Source organism: Agelaius phoeniceus, unplaced genomic scaffold, assembly GCF_051311805.1.
Source record: "Agelaius phoeniceus isolate bAgePho1 unplaced genomic scaffold, bAgePho1.hap1 Scaffold_375, whole genome shotgun sequence".
Lineage (NCBI taxonomy): Eukaryota > Metazoa > Chordata > Aves > Passeriformes > Icteridae > Agelaius > Agelaius phoeniceus.
In genome coordinates this window covers 67,706-78,734 of record NW_027509969.1, presented here as the reverse complement: position 1 = coordinate 78,734, position 11,029 = coordinate 67,706, and the positions used below count along the sequence as shown (strand labels likewise).

At 50.2% G+C, this 11,029-nt stretch overlaps 3 long non-coding RNA genes across 8 annotated transcripts; all 3 read right to left on the bottom strand.

The window, feature by feature from the left end:
• Positions 1-85: 85 nt before the first annotated feature.
• On the bottom strand, positions 86-3,471 carry LOC143693182 (uncharacterized). 3 transcript variants are annotated; one of them, XR_013180700.1, is made up of 6 exons: positions 3,074-3,471; positions 2,935-2,978; positions 2,790-2,833; positions 2,668-2,708; positions 957-2,586; positions 86-421 (listed from the first exon to the last, which is right to left on the bottom strand). It is a non-coding gene; the product is annotated as an uncharacterized LOC143693182 (long non-coding RNA). The 3 variants fall into 3 exon arrangements; XR_013180701.1 differs by having other exon boundaries at positions 86-2,586; positions 3,074-3,115; positions 3,214-3,471; XR_013180699.1 differs by having other exon boundaries at positions 87-2,586.
• A 14-nt stretch (positions 3,472-3,485) lies between these two features.
• LOC143693181 (uncharacterized) lies at positions 3,486-8,431 on the bottom strand. 4 transcript variants are annotated; one of them, XR_013180697.1, is made up of 6 exons: positions 7,713-8,431; positions 7,609-7,636; positions 7,357-7,521; positions 7,192-7,273; positions 4,346-5,465; positions 3,486-4,268 (listed from the first exon to the last, which is right to left on the bottom strand). It is a non-coding gene; the product is annotated as an uncharacterized LOC143693181 (long non-coding RNA). The 4 variants fall into 4 exon arrangements; XR_013180696.1 differs by having other exon boundaries at positions 7,735-8,431; XR_013180695.1 differs by having other exon boundaries at positions 7,609-8,431.
• A 73-nt stretch (positions 8,432-8,504) lies between these two features.
• On the bottom strand, positions 8,505-10,573 carry LOC143693179 (uncharacterized). The gene is made up of 5 exons (XR_013180693.1): positions 9,435-10,573; positions 9,319-9,360; positions 9,046-9,220; positions 8,882-8,962; positions 8,505-8,804 (listed from the first exon to the last, which is right to left on the bottom strand). It is a non-coding gene; the product is annotated as an uncharacterized LOC143693179 (long non-coding RNA).
• Positions 10,574-11,029: the final 456 nt, after the last annotated feature.

The following is an 11,029-nucleotide window of genomic DNA, read 5'->3' as shown; positions in this document are numbered from 1 at the left end:
CAGACCGACCGGGACCCGGGAAAAAAAAACCCAGCCGGGGGGAAAAAAAAAAAAACCCCCCGGCTGGGGATTTTTTATTCTAAATTTAAAAATGAATTACAAAACCTGAAAAGCAAAAGTCATATAAGGTTACAACCCTTCAACACACACATACACACACACACACACACACCTCCTTCAGCTTACACACAAACCCACACTGACTCACACCTCAACTGCTCTGCTAACCCCCGGCACGCATTCGCGCCGCTCCTCGGGAACGCGGTTCCCGGGAGCCTCCAATAAAATCCTCCTGCCTGACAAAAACCCCGGTCCCTGGACGGTCTGCGCCCAAACTTTGGTGATGAATGTTGCCTCGCAGACCGACCGGGACCCGGGAAAAAAAAACCCAGCCGGGGGGAAAAAAAAAAAAACCCCCCGGCTGGGGATTTTTTATTCTAAATTTAAAAATGAATTACAAAACCTGAAAAGCAAAAGTCATATAAGGTTACAACCCTTCAACACACACATACACACACACCTCCTTCAGCTTACACACAAACCCACACTGACTCACACCTCAACTGCTCTGCTAACCCCCGGCACGCATTCGCGCCGCTCCTCGGGAACGCGGTTCCCGGGAGCCTCCAAAAAATCCTCCTGCCTGACAAAAACCCCGGTCCCTGGATGGTCTGTGCCCAAACTTTGGCGATGAACGTCGCCTCTCAGACCGACCGGGACCGAGGAAAAAAAAACCCAGCCGGGGGGGAAAAAAAAACCCCCCCCGCTGGGGATTTTTTATTCTAAATTTAAAAATGAATTACAAAACCTGAAAAGCAAAAGTCACATACACAAGGTTAAAACTAGTCAGCATGTGCTCACACACACAGAGACGAGTGGACACAGACACACACAGTCATGTGCTCTCACACACGCTCACACACTCTTCCTGCTTACAGGCTCGCTATGGCCCTTACTCAAGATGCTGAAGAACGTGCTTCGACGCGTCTTCTGGCTGCCACTCCTTGACGTCGAATGGTAGATTCTGGGGAAATCGGTAGCCTCGAGGACCTGTGAGACGACAGGAATTGGTCAACTTGTGGCTGACAGCTAGGAATTTTCCCCACTCTGGACCAATAAATTTTCTACCCAATATGCCATAAAAGACAGATGAACAGTAAAGTTTTTACAACTGTTCTACCTAACTATGACTACATGCCAGGGCAGGGCAGCTCCAATCATAAGTGGTATATTATAAGTACATAGAATATAAGCAAACGCATACAGTGCAAGTGTACATACAGTGTAAGTAGACACAATACAAGCCGACACAGGTACACGCAATATAAGTATATACAATATAAGCCTATACAATACAAGCCAACAGAGGTACACGCAATATAAGTATATACAATATAAGCCTATACAATATAAGCCAACAAAGGTACATGCAATATAGCTACACACAATACAAGCCAACACAGGTACACGCAATATAAGTATATACAATATAAGCCTATACAATATAAGCCAACAAAGGTACATGCAATATAGCTACACACAATACAAGCCAACATAGGTACACACAATATAAGCCAAGACTTGAGATAACTCTGTGGAAGATTAATTGTTGGGCCCCATAGCCTTTGAGAAGATGGAACCTACAGAACAACTGCAGTCACTTGAGGAGGGTGTAAGACGCTCCCTCTAGAAGTCCAAGATAATGGCATGGAAAAAAAACCACTACCAAAGCTGGTAGTGAGAAGGAAGATGGATGAGAAAATCTTGTAATCCTTTCCTGTCTCAAAGAGTAAAAATGTAAAGATGCTAGAATAAGCTATATCTGGGAAGGAATGTGAGTAAAATACTGCCTATATGGCACAAAATAGTGCCTGTAAAGCATCGAGATGTAACAAAGGCCTATGACACGGAAGACAATAGACACAGACTACATAACACGGATGACACAACATAGACACGGATGGCATAACAGAGACACGAGTAAACTGCCTAGCACTTTCAACTTATGGACCCGAGATTCATAGCGCAAGATGAGCCAGAGGCCGATGATGCCAAAGGAAAGAAAGCCCTATGATGATGGCACGTGATGATGAAACATAACTCCTTAAAAGAAGTTAGTGCCAAAGCAGTTAAGAGGATGCTCGAGAGGCTCAGCGAGCCTAGAGAAGGAAGCCGACTGCCGGGTGACCGTGGCCGTAGCTCCGGACCTGAAGGCGAGCTCCTCGGGGAAAAGATCCGTGACGACGTCGGGCCGAGGAAGGCGGACAACGCAAAGTTCCCGAGAACGTGGAGATGGGTTGGAACTGCCCTGCCCGGCAAAGGCTCTGGTGAGGCTGAGGAGAAACCCTCTCCCTTTACTTCCAGAGAGCCTGTCCCGATACAGACCTCTCCGCTAAGCTGACATGAAATTGCCCTCTGTGATAGTAAAGGTTTTTCCCCTTCTCCAAACCACTGGCCCCGACACTTAGCTTTTGGAAGAGGAGCGGACAAAATCCATCCTCGGTCGCACGTGGACGTTGAGATGTTCTCCGCGTGTGCTTCGGTGTTGCCGTTTCTAAGCTTTGGGTAAGAGCCTCCTCAGGGTACCTAAGACAAAACAGAAAAGGTGACTATTGCCCTCAACAACAGTAATCCCCGGGACTCCTCCGCACCACTCCCCCGGCTCACCTCAAATCTTGATTTGACTCCGGAGGCTGGCCAGAAGATACCTGCAAAGAGAAAAGGTACATACTTAGCATGCTGCTTCATAACATTCACCTATGAGTCAGCCTGCCTAAACGCCGACTCACCTGCCCTCCTCTGTTCCTTGGCGTACCTAGGGCAGCAACAGCACCTGCAAAGTAACAAAGCAGAAAAGCATGCTGAGATACTGTGAAAACACAACCTCCCAAATCTGACAAATATGCCACACCGATACCTTAAGCTCGCACCCACCTGGCACAGATATGCTCGGCTAGGATAGATTGCAAGCGGACCACCTAAAATTAAAAAAAAAAAAAGAGATGCTTAAAGCTGCACCAGAAACTGAGACCTCAGCAATAACAATTGCTTCTGTACACTAGTCAATGCTCACCTCGCCCACTTGGCCTTGACTGCTGCTCTCGGCTTTAACTTCCTAAAAAGAGAGACAAAGAACAATGCTGTAACAGCCACCATTTATGCTTCCTCTACAGAAACAAGTAGTGCCTCACCTGCTTGGGGGAAACCACTCACCCGGGATGGGGCCCTCTGGCACACATTTAATCCATCTGAATCTGAAAAAAGGTTAGGACAAGAGTCAAACTGTTGCAGGATAACTTAAGAGCTCCAGATATCTTGTGTCCATCTACAAATCCCATCTAGAGTCCAACTACACCCCACATTACAAACTTCAAGTCCCCGGGACTTCTCCTATTGCACCGGGCTACGCGGCAGGGCAGCGCAGCTCCGGCACAAATGTGTGTGCTGACACCCGTGACACGGGACGTGACAGACGACAGGGACGCGACATGGACAGAAATCTCCTGGCAAGGAAAATGGCTGTGAGGACTGAGAGAATGCAAAAGGAGATGACCGAGGTGAAACTGATGGTGGGCTGATGAGGCTCAGAGAACACTGGAGGTAAAAGATGCTAACTGAATGATTTATTCCAAGAACTGCAAAGATGGATGCCCAAGAATCCTACGGCCAGAAGCCTGTACCTGCCCTCACATTCTTACAAGTCCTAGTCCGCCATAATGGATCCTGGCGGGGTATAGCTGTCCATACAGCTCAGAACAAGACCTGAAAAAACAGCTGACTGGATGCTTATAAAAAGAGATGAGAGTCTGAGCTCCCGAGTCAAAAGTTCTATGGCATGGGTGCCAGGCCAAGGAACGCTGAGAGCACAGATGCTAAGACTGGTGCCAAGGTTTCTGGTAGGCCCCTCAAAGGGCTAAGATAAAAGACATGAGACAGCTAAACAAGACATAATGCACAACAGACAAGTGACACAATATACACCGGGACTGCTCTGCCCTGCTCACCTCAGCACGGTGATCAAAAGTGAGATTTTGCTTTTAGGGGGCCTAAGGGGCCACTTCTTGGCTACCCTCGTCTCCATAGCCAACTCAAAACCTCCCCCATCCCAGGAGTGCCGACCCAGCACCTCGCTTTCATTCCCTCTGTGGGTCGTGGCCCTCTACTTATCTCTCGGACATCTGGGGATGCCGGTCCGTGTCGGGTGCGAAGAAAGGCCGCCTCGCCGGCTGGGAAGTTGTGCTGTCACCGGGCTGTTGTCTCTTAGACAGCTATATTAAAGAAAACCAAACATCAACACCTGACCTTGGCACCACATCGGCCAAAACCACACAAGTCTGCTACTCACCGTTCTCCTAAGAAGGCCTGGCACCTCGTAACCATAACCCTCTGCCACAGATGTAATTCATCTGCACCTGAAAATTCATCTGCACCTGAAAGAAAGGTAGAACATATGTCAAACACATGCACGATAACTCAAAAGCTGCAAACACCTTATGTCAACCTAGGAATAGCATCTAGAGTCCAAGTACAGCCCACATTACAACTTTCAACTCCCCGGGGCTTCTCCTATTACACTAGGCTATGCGGCAGGGCAGAGCAGCTCCGGCACAAATGTGTGTGCTGACACCCGTGACACGGGACACGACAAACAATGGGCACAAGACACAGACAGAAATCTCTAGGCAAGAAGGATGACTGCGAGGACTGAGAAGATGCCAAATGAGATGACCAAGGTAAGACAGACCGATGGCGAGCTGATAAGGCTCAGAGTGCCCTGGAGAAGGAAGATGCTAAACTGAACGTTTTAGTCCAAGAACTGCAAAGATGAATACACAGGAGCCCTACGGTCAGAAGCCTCTACCTGCCCTCACATTCTTACAAGTCCTAATCCACCATAGGAGAACCTTGCAGGGTGCAGCTGTCCATACAGCTCAGAACAAGACCTGAAAAGACATCTGACTGGATGCTTACAAAGAGTTGCAATTCTGATGCCTGTCTGAGCTCCCGAGTCAAAAGTTTTATGGCCTGGGTGCCGGGCCAAAGAAACGTGGAGATCGTGGCTGCTAAGAATACTGCCGAGGTTTCTGATAGGCCCCTCAAAGGGCTAAGATAAAAGACATGAGACACCCAACCAAGACATAACGCACGGTAGACAAGTGACACGATACACACCGGGACTGCTCTGCCCTGTGCACCTCAGCACTGTGATCCAAAGTGAGACTTTGCTTTTAGGGGGCCTAAGGGGCCAATTCTTGGCTACTCTCATCTCCAGAGCCAACTCAAGACCTCCCCTCCCCGATCCCAGGAGTCCCAACCCAGCACCTTGCTTTCATCCCCTCTGTGGGTCGGAGCCCTCTACTTATCTCTCGGACATCTGGGGATGCCGGTCCGTGTTGGGTGCGAAGAAAGGCCGCCTCGCCGGCTGGGAAGGTCCTGCTGGCACCGGGCTGGTGTCTCTTAGACAGCTATATTAAAGAAAACGAAACATCAGTGCCTGATCTTGGCAGCCCGTCGGCCAAAACCCCACAAGTCTGCTACTCACCCTTCTCCTAAGAAGGCCCGGCTCCTCAGGTGGCACGCTTCAGGAACGCTCGGAGGCCAACGCCGTCGGCGTGGGGTACACCTGGGTTAAGAAGACAGGAGGCGATGTGGCATTGCTGAAAACTGACTGGACCCTTGGTCCTCCTCCCTACTTCCCTGACTCACCGCAACTCCTCGGCGGTTCCTGACTGCTACCCGGAAGACAGGGCTCATCAGGGTGAAAAATTCGGTCCGTCGGCCGGGTGGGGATGGGAGCTTGGCGTGCTCCAAGTGGATTGCCTAAGGCACAAAAACGAAAATGGAGACTTAGACTTGCCCCCTTGGAATTCAGACCTCAGCAACAAGAAAGGCTACTGCTCACCTTACCCTTTTGAACTTGACTGCTGAGATCCAGCTATACTTCCTAAAAATAAAGACCAAAAACAGCGCTGTAATAGGGTCACACTTGACACTCCCCCTGCACAGACAAATGGTGACTGACCTGCTATGGGGAACCCCCTCACCCGGGATGGGGTGCTCTGCCATGGATGCAATGCATCTGCACCTGAAAGAAAGTTAGAACATATGTCAAACACCTGCAGGATAACTCAAAAGATACAAACACCTTAGGTCAACATAGGAATAGCATCTAGAGTCCAAGTACAGCCCACATTACAACCTTCAACTCCCCGGGGCTTCTCCTATTACACCAGGCTATGCGGCAGGGCAGAGCAGCTCCGGCACAAATGTGTGTGCTGACACCCGTGACACGGGACAGACAGGACGTGACAAACAATGGGCACACAACACAGACAGAAATCTCTGGGCAAGAAGGATGACTGCAAGGACTGAGAAGATGCCAAATGAGATGACCGAGGTGAGACCGATGGCAAGCTGACAAGGCTCAGAAAACACTGAAGGAAGAAGATGCTAACTGAATGATTTATTCCAAGAACTGCAAAGATGGATGCCCGAGAATCCTACGGTCAGAAGCCTCTACCTGCCCTCACGTTCTTACAAGTCCAAGTCTGCCTTAATGGATCCTGGCGGGACATAGCTGTCCATACAGCTCAGAACAAGACCTGAAAAGACAGCTGACCGGATGCTTCTAAAGAGACAAGAGAGTCTGATGCCTGTCTGAGCTCCCGAGTCAAAAGTTCTATGGCATGGGTGCCAGGCCAAGGAATGCAGAGATCACAGATGCTAACAATGATGCCAGGGTTTCTGACAGGCCCCACCAAGGCCTAAGGTAAAAGACATGACATATGCAAACAACACATAATACACAAAAGACAAGGGACACGATACACACCGGGACTGCTCTGCCCTGCACACCTCAGCGCTGTGATGAAAAGTCAGGCTTTCCTTTTATGGGGCCTAAGGTGCCGCTTCATGGACACCCCCCACCTCCAAAGCAGACTCAAAAACCCCTCCCAGTAATTCCCAAACCAGCACCCTGCTTTCATTCCCTCTGTGGGTCGTGGCCCTCTACTTATCTCTCGGACATCTGGGGATGCCGGTCTCCGGTGCGAAGAAAGGCCACTTCGTCAGCTGGGAAGGTCCTGCTGTCACCGGGCTGTTGTCTCTTAGACAGCTGTATTAAAGAAAACCAAACATCAGTGCCCGATCTTGGCAGCCCATCGGCCAAAACCCCACAAGTCTGCTACTCACCCATGCTCCTAAGAATGCTCAGCTGCTCGGGCCGCACGCTTCGGGCACGCTCGGAGACCGAGGCTGTCGTCACAGGGGGTGCCTGGGTTAAGAGGAGAGGAGGTGATTTGGCATGGCTGAAACCTGAGTGGAACCTGGCTCCTCCTCCCTACTTCGCCTACTCACTGCAACTCCTCGGCAGCTGCTGAAGGCCACCTGGATGGCACCTTTAAATAGAGTTCAGGGTTTCATCACCAGGTCCTGTAATGCATCCGCAGGGCTCACACGTGCAGGGAACCCGGTGCATCGGCCGGCTGGTGACGGGGGCTTGGCAGGCTCCAAGTGGATTGCCTAAAGCACAAAAAAGAGAATGGAAGCTTAGAGCAGCACCAGAAACTGAGACAGGAGCAATAACAGCTACTTCTCTCCACTGCTCACCTTGACTGCTGGTATCCAGACTTAGTTCCTAAAAAGAAAGAAAGAACAGAGCTGTAACAGAGTCACCACATACACTTCTGTTGCAGAGACAAATGGTGCCTCACCTGCTCAGGGGAAACCACTCACCCGGGATGGGGCCCTCTGCCACACATTTAATCCATCTGAATCTGAAAAAAGGTTAGGACAAGAGTCAAACTGTTGCAGGATAACTTAAGAGCTCCAGATATCTTGTGTCCATCTAGAGTCCAACTACACCCCGCATTACAAACTTCAAGTCCCCGGGACTTCTCCTATTGCACCAGGCTATGTGGCAGGGCAGAGCAGCTCCGGCACAAATGTGTGTGCTGACACCCGTGACACGGGACGGGACGTGACAAACAACGGGAACACGACACGGACAGAAATCTCCTGGCAAGGAAAATGGCTGCGAGGACTGAGAAGATGCAAAAGGAGATGACCGAGGTGAGACCGATGGTGAGCTGATGAGGCTCAGAGAAACCTGGAGGAAGAAGATGCTAACTGAATGATTTATTCCAAGAACTGCAAAGATGGATGCCCAAGAATCATACAGCCAGAAGCCTCTACCTGCCCTCATGTTCTTTCGCGTCCTAGTCCGCCATAATGGATCCTGGCGGGACATAGCTGTCCATACAGCTCAGAACAAGACCTGAAAAGACAGCTGACCGGATGCTTCTAAAGAGACAAGAGAGTCTGATGCCTGTCTGAGCTCCCGAGTCAAAAGTTCTATGGCATGGGTGCCAGGCCAAGGAATGCAGAGATCACAGATGCTAACAATGATGCCAGGGTTTCTGACAGGCCCCACCAAGGCCTAAGATAAAAGACATGACATATGCAAACAACACATAATACACAAAAGACAAGGGACACGATACACACCGGGACTGCTCTGCCCTGCACACCTCAGCGCTGTGATGAAAAGTCAGGCTTTCCTTTTATGGGGCCTAAGGTGTCCGCTTCATGGACACCCCCATCTCCAAAGAAGACTCAAAAACCCCTCCCGGTGGGTCCCTACCCTGCGCCCCGCTTTCATCCCCTCTGTGGGTTGTAGCCCTCTACTTATCTCTCGGACATCTGGGGATGCCTATCCGTGTCAGGTGCAAAAGAAGGCAGCCTCAACATCTGGGAAGTTCCTGCTGGCACTGTTGTTCAACAACTCCCTGTTGTTTCTTAGTCAACTACATGAAAGAAATCCAAATATAAATGCATGATGTTTGCAGCACACTGGCCAAAACCCAACAATTCTGCTACTCACCGTTCTCCTAAGAATGCCTGGCTCCTGGGGCCGCACCCTTCGGCTGCGCTCCGAGGTTGATGCCATTGTCACGGGGTAAGCCTGGGTTAAAAGGAGACGAGGTCATGTGGCATTGCTGAAACCTGAGTGGACCCTAGCTCCTCCTCCCTACTTCCCCGACTCACCGTGACTCCTGACTCCTCGGCCCGTGCCCAAGGCTACCCTGGTGACACCTTTATATAGAAAAGGCAGAGGCTTCATCAACGAGTCCCATGATTCTTCCGCAGGGCTCGAGAGAGCGGCACACCCGGTGCGTCTGCCGGTTGGTGACTGGGGCTCGGCGTACTCCGAGTGGATTGCCTAAAGCGCAGAAACAGGAACGGATGCTTAGAGTTGCACCGGAAAGTGAGACTGGAGCAATAACAACTAACTGCTTCTGTACGCTACTCAATGCTCACCTTGCCCACCTCATCTTGACTGCTGATATCCAGCTTTACCTCCTGAAAAGAAAAAGAACAGTGCTGTAACAAAGTCACACTTTACACTCCCCCTGCAGAGACAAACGGTGACTGACCTGCTCGGGGGAACCTCCTCACTCAGGATGGGTGGATGGATTTTTCCCTGGATTTTATCCTTCTGCGTCTGAAAGAAAGTGAGGACAAAAGTCAAAGGGCTGTGGGATAACTTCACAGCTCCAAATATCTTCTGTCTATCTAGGAATATCATCTAGAGTCTGGCAACACCCCACAAACTGCAAGTCCATGGGACTTGTCCTGTTGCAGCAGGCTATGCGGCAGGGCAGGGCAGAGCAGCTCCGGCACAAATATGTGCAGACACCCGTGACACGGAACGTGACAAACAGGGGGACAACAAACAACACATTATGCTTGTGGTGAGGGTCTCGAGGGGAAAAGGCAAAAGGGACCCCAAAGACACGCTAGGTAACATGGTACACCGGACAACACGACGTGGACCGGAACTGTTCTGCGCTGCCTGCCTGAAAGCTGCCATCAAAAGGAGAGCCTCTCCCTTTAGCTGTCCTAAGAGGCCCCTTGGAGAAGATTGCTTTTCCCTCTGCTAATTTTTAAATCTGTCCCAGGAACTCCCAACCCACTACTCTCCCATCATCCCATCTCCAGGCCGTGGCCCTGACTTATCTTTTGGATGATCGGTGATGTGGATCCACGTTGCGCCTGAAATGAGTCTGCCTCGGAGGGCCCCGTGATCGCCTGTTAGCCTCTCGGTCAGCTACAATAAAGAAAAACAAAACCAAAGTATGAGTACAGAGGTATGTGGGCCAAATCCCAGCAAGTCAGCTACTTGCCCTCTCCTGAGTGTGCCTGGCTCCTTCAGGCTCCTGCTTCATCCTGATTCCAAGGCTATGGCCATTATTGTGAGTGGCACCTGGGTTAGAGAAAGGCAAAGTTAAATGGCATTCCTGTGAGTGCAGTGGATGACCTTGTGTGCTGTAAGACGTGGGAATGCCTCTGCTCGGCTTCTAAAAGGCCTTGGGTGGGGGGCTCAAATAAACACCCTTTCTCACCCTGCTGCCTTCAAAACCACCCCCCCAACAATAACTCCTAACTGGATACCTGCTCAGCCTCCCTCTCCTAGTCACAATCCTCAACTCACCTGAAGCCTCAATCTCAAACATCATCTTGGACGCTGGGCAGATCCCTCCTGTGACACAACGAATCTGCTGAAAAAAGTGTTGTAATTAACACAACCTGGAGCCTCTGGAAGCTGCACTCCTCCTAAAAAAAAAAAATACAAAACAAAATCAGAACAAAACCAGAAATTACAAATGCACTTCACCACCCCTAAACACAAAACCCAAAATCATGAACTTAAATACGCCCTGTATTCTATGCTGTTTTCTTCACAGTATCTTCAAAGCCTCTGTTGCTTTAGATACCCAGAAACACCTGCTGAAAACAAGCTGAAATAAGCTGAAAGAGCCTCTTGACTGAAATGAGAGGAGAGCTTTTATCCCAGCACCTCCCAGAGGGGGAATGAAGGCCCTGAGCAAAGGCTGGGGTTAATATACCCCTGATGGTGCCCGCCTCTCGTTCCCGTGGCACCCGGGAAAAGGGAGGGGGCTGATCCCACCGGGTATAAAAACCCTCAGAGCAGCTGCTGCTGTTTGGCTCCTCTGACTTGAAGTCAAGG